Source organism: Triticum dicoccoides, chromosome 2A, assembly GCF_002162155.2.
Source record: "Triticum dicoccoides isolate Atlit2015 ecotype Zavitan chromosome 2A, WEW_v2.0, whole genome shotgun sequence".
In the NCBI taxonomy this organism is placed as follows: Eukaryota; Viridiplantae; Streptophyta; class Magnoliopsida; order Poales; family Poaceae; genus Triticum; species Triticum dicoccoides.
Window position 1 is genome coordinate 167852160 of NC_041382.1, and position 5702 is coordinate 167857861.

Below are 5702 nucleotides of genomic sequence, written 5' to 3' on the forward strand. Positions count from 1 at the left end.
TCCCCCGCGCCCGCATCTCGCGTCGGCCTCGCGCACTGCCCCGCGCGGCCTCCCGTGCGCTGCTGCACTCACCGCTGCCGCCACCTTTGACCAGTGCCCCCGCCCGCACTGCTCCGGCCGGTGGCGCCCCGGCCAAACCTCACCGGCGCGCTACCACTCCCACCGTGCGGCGGTCCGCGCCTGGACCGTCTCGGGCACCCAGCGCCCACGCCCGTTCGGGCGGTGCCCGCGCTCGCACCGCCCTGTGCCCGTTAGGCCCTTGGGGCCACAGACATGTGGGGCCCATGCCCCAGAACTTTATTTAAAAAAAGAATTAAAAATAAATAAATAAATAATAATTACATTAATTGATTAATCAATAAGTGAATTAATTAAGTTAATTAATCATGTTTAATTAAGCTAATTAACCAGTTAGTTTAATTAAATAGTACTTAGTTTAACTAAGGCCTAATTAACCTAAACAGAGTATGACAGGTGGGTCCCACTGGACCCACATGTCAGTTTGACCCAGTCAACTCTGTTGACTACTGACGTCAGCATGACATCATGCTGATGTCATTAATTCTTTTTCAAATTAATTTAAATAATTAATTAAATACCAGAAATTAATAAAATCTTCAAAAAATCATATCTTTTAATCCGTAACTCGGATTAAAATACTTTCTACATGAAAGTTGCTGAGAACGATGAGACGAATCCGGGTACGCAGCCCGTTTGTCAGCCACACATCCCTAGCATAGCAAACACGCAACATTTCACCTTCGATTCATCTATCCGAAAACGCGAAACACCGGGAATACTTTCCCGGATGTTTCCCCCTTTCGCCGGTATCACATAATACCGCGTTAGGACATACCTAGCACCACGCATTGCCACGTCTTGCTTTGTGTTGCATTTGATTGCTCTGTTATTTATTGTGTTCCCCCTCCGTTACTCCTTTCCGGTAGACTCCGAGACCGCTGCCGATGTCCGTGTGTTCGACTACATCGAAGATGACCCCTCCTTGCCAGAGCAACCAGGCAAGCCCCCCCTTTGATCACCAGATATCGCCTACTCTTTTCTCTATACTGCTTGCATTAGAGTAGTGTAGCATGTTACTGCTTTCCGTTATTCCTATTCTGATGCATAGCCTGTCCTTGCTACTACTGTTGTTATCATTACCTGCTATCCTACTGCTTAGTATAGGATGCTAGTGTTCCATCAGTGGCCCTACACTCTTTTCTGTATGCCATGCTATACTACTGGGCTGTGATCACTTCGGGAGGTGATCACGGGCATATACGATATACTTTACACAGTTACATTACCTGTGATACTGTTCGGAGATGGGGGCTGAAGGGGCAGGTGGCTCCATCTCGGTAGAGGTGGGCCTGGGTTCCCAACGGCCCCCGACTGTTACTTTGTGGCGGAGCGGCAGGGCAGGTTGAGACCACCTAGGAGACAGGTGGGCCTGGCCCTGGTCGGCGTTCACGGATATTTAACACGCTTAATGAGATCTTGGTATTTGATCTGAGTTGGCTACGAGCCTATACGCACTAACCATCTACGCGGGAGTAGTTATGGGTATCCCGGCGTCGTGGTATCAGCCGAAGCCTTCTTGACGTCAGCGACTGAGTGGCGTGCGCCGGGTTGGACTGCGTTAACGCAACTTCCTTTGTAATGGAGGTTGCTAGGTCTGCTCACCGGCCGCGTACGCAACGTGCAGGTGTGCTAAGGGCGATGGGCCCAGACCCCTGTGCGCTTAGGTTTAGACCGGCGTGCTGACCTCTCTGTTGTGCCTAGGTGGGGCTGCGACGTGTTGATCTTCCGCGGCCGGGCATGACCCAGGAAAGTGTGTCCGGCCAAATGGGATCAAGCGTGTTGGGTAAGTTGGTGCACCCCTGCAGGGAAGTTAATCTATTCGAATAGCCGTGATCTTCGGTAACAGGACGACTTGGAGTTGTACCTTGACCTTATGACAACTAGAACCGGATACTTAATAAAACACACCCTTCCAAGTTCCATAGACAACCCGGTGATCGCTTTTCCACAGGGCGACGAGGGGAGGATCGCCGGGTAGGATTATGCTACTGTGTTGCTACTGGAGATGCTACTTCGAGATGCTACTTGGAGATACTACTTGGAGGACTTCAATCTACTCTCTTCTACATGCTGCAAGACGGAGGCTGCCAGAAGCGTAGTCTTCGACAGGATTAGCTATCCCCCTTTTATTCTGGCATTCTGCAGTTCAGTCCACCGATATGGCCTTTTACACATATACCCATGCATATGTAGTGTAGCTTCTTGCTTGCGAGTACTTTGGATGAGTACTCACGGTTGCTTTTCTCCCTCTTTTCCCCTTTCCCTTCTACCTGGTTGTCGCAACCAGATGCTGGAGCCCTGGAGCCAGACGCCACCGTCGACGATGATTCCTACTACACTGGAGGTGCCTACTACTACGTGCAGGCCGCTGATGACGACCAGGAGTAGTTAGGAGGATCCCAGGCAGGAGGCCTGCGCCTCTTTTGATCTGTATCCCAGTTTGTGCTAGCCTTCTTAAGGCAAACTTGTTTAACTTATGTCTGTACTCAGATATTGTTGCTTCCGCTGACTCGTCTATGATCGAGCACTTGTATTCGAGCCCTCGAGGCCCCTGGCTTGTATTATGATGCTTGTATGTCTTATTTATGTTTTAGAGTTGTGTTGTGATATTGTCCCGTGAGTCCCTGATCTTGATCGTACACATTTGCGTGCATGATTAGTGTACGATTGAATCGGGGGCGTCACAGCAGGGTTTCGCCTAAGCACTGCGAGAACATGACCGGGGGTGTAAACTGTGGAGAGGACGCTGCACACGGCTAACAATTGATGTTATGTGTTCTAGGCGCCCCCTCTCCCCGCGTATATATAGATGGGAGGGGGAGGGGAGCAGCCATAGGAAGCGCCCAAGTAGGAGGAATCCTACTTGGAGTCCCTCCCAAGCCACGCGCCCCCTACCAAAGGGGAAGGAAAGAGGAGGGAGAGGGAAGGAAGTAGGAATCCTAATCCACACTTTCCTTGCCCTCCTCTCTTTTCTTCTCCTCCTTATAGGGCTGGCCTCTGTAGGGGTGCACCAGGGCTAGTGTGTTCCCTCACTTGGCCCATAAGGCCCATATCTTTATTGGGGGTGCCCGAAACTTCTTTCGAGTGACTCGGTAAGTACCCGGTATCCTACGGAATACTTCCGGTGTTCGAATACCATCGTCCTATATATTAATCTTTACCTCTCGATCATTTCAAGACTCCTTGTCATGTCCGTGATCTCATCCGGGACTCCGGACAATATTCGGTCACCAAATCACATAACTTATAATACTATATCGTCAACGAACATTAAGTGTGCGGACCCTACGGGTTCGAGAACTATGTAGACATGACCGAGACACCTCTCTGATCAATAACCAATAACAGAATCTGGATGCTCACATTGGCTCCTACATATGCTCATATTGGTATGTTACTTGCCCGATATTCGATCATCGGTATCCACATACCTAGTTCAATTTTGTTATCGGCAAGTCTCTTTACTCGTTCTGCAATACATCATCCCGCAACTAACTCATTAGTCACTTTGCTTGCAACGCTTCTTATGATGTGCATTACTGAGAGTGCCCATGTAACACCCACGATGCGGCTATATCTCCTACGTGTCGGAGCATGACTTAGAGGCATAACCGCATAGTAGACATGTCTCAAGAGGTGTAATCTTTACACATCCCATGTACTGAATAAGGAAGAGACAAAGAGTTGGCTTACAATCGCCACTTCACACAATACATAAAGAGTTGGCTATAAGAGGGGCTGAGCAAAGGAGTAACATAGCCAAACAACAGTTTGCTAGGAAAAGGTGGGTTAGAGGCTTGTCATGGCAATATGGGAGGCATGATATAGCAAGTGGTAGGTATCGCGGCATAGCAATAGAGCGAACAACTAGCAAGCAAAGATAGAAGTGATTTTGAGGGTATGGCCATCTTGCCTGCAAAGTTCTCCGAGTTGACGAAAGCCTGATCCTCGTAAGCGTACTCAACGGGTTCCTCCATCACGAACTCGTCTCCCGGATCTACCCAAGGCAAGCACACAAGCAAAAGACCAACAATCAATCACGATGCAATGCGCAAGCAACATGATGCAAAACATGACATGACATGCAGGATGTGATATGCAATGCGTATGCATGCTTCGGGAGGAAAAAGATTGAACCAGGCCTCAACTTGGCAAACCAAGTGCGCCGCTGGAAAGATGAGTTGATTTCGGTCGAAATCGATATAAAGACCACCGGAATCGGATGCACGGTTTGCAAATGGCAAGCAAAACAAGAATGGCACAATTCTGCGATTAACAGCACGGTGCCATCTAAAATGCAACAAGAAACTAAGCTACTGCACTCCAACATAGCAACAAAGCACATGGTAGTGATCTACTCAAGATGCTTGACAAAAGGTGAACACTGAGCTACGGCTAAATCACACAAGAGAAGGTTCAAACAAGCATGGCAAAAGTGCAAAAGATATCAGCATCATAGACTTAGTGAAAATAACATGTCAGGAATTAACATCAGGAAGCAATGTTTAGAGGAAGATAACAACATGCTACAGGAACAAAATAAAGCAATACAAGGCATGGCATGGATCTACTCAAAGCATATAACAAAAGTCCTTTACTGACCATAAGCCAAAAGGGCATTGAAAATATGATGGCACCTATGTAAACGTAGCAAGTTTCGTTAACAGATTCAGACTTAGCAGGAAACTGGACATGGCATAAACAGAGTTATGAAGGCCGCTTTGCGAGCTCGATTCACTCACCACAAGGCATTGCATGACAAGATAAGCATAGCAATAGTAAGAAGACATGTTCATGAAGCTAAACATGGCAAGAACAATCTCATAGCATGCATGGATCAACTACAACAACCTTGGCAAAATTGATTAACTTGTAAACAATCTGCCAGGAACATTTTTATAGCAAAAGTAGAGCAAGATTGAGTCATGCTAGGGCACTCCATAAATGCAAACAGGGGCATGGATAGATAGAGCATAACCATATGTCAAAATCATCCTTACTGAACATACTCAAAAGAAGCATGGATCTCACTGTAGCAACATGAATACATGGCATAAAAATAACAGCAGAGCAATGACTTAGTGAAATTCTAAGTCCCTGAAAACAACAATATTACGAAAATACATGGCATACACCCCTGTAAAGATGGCATGGCATAGCCCAAAACACATGTAGAGCTCATGCCCATATGTAGCACACAATAATCATGGCAAAAATGACAAATGCTCATAATCTGATAAGAATCAGGAACTAACATTTTATAGCACTCTTGCAACATTCATTTGGGCATCAAGATGGACTGAAACAAGCATGGCACAATGGAACAAAACGAAGAGCACATCCAGATGAACATTTTGATATATTGCACGCACAAAACGGAGCTACGGATGCGGACTTATGATGCAATGAATATGAGCTGAAAATGTTAGGGACTTGGGGAAAACGGGGTCAACCTAAGGGTTTTCCAGATCTGGATCTGGCGCGGATTCCGAGGATGACCGGAATCTCGCCGGAGTTCGCCGCCGGAGTGGAGGGAGAGGACGAGGAGCGGTGGCTGGAGCTTGCCGGACGTCAGGAGGGACGGCGAGGTCGACGAGGCGCGGCGAGGGGGCGGCGAGGTG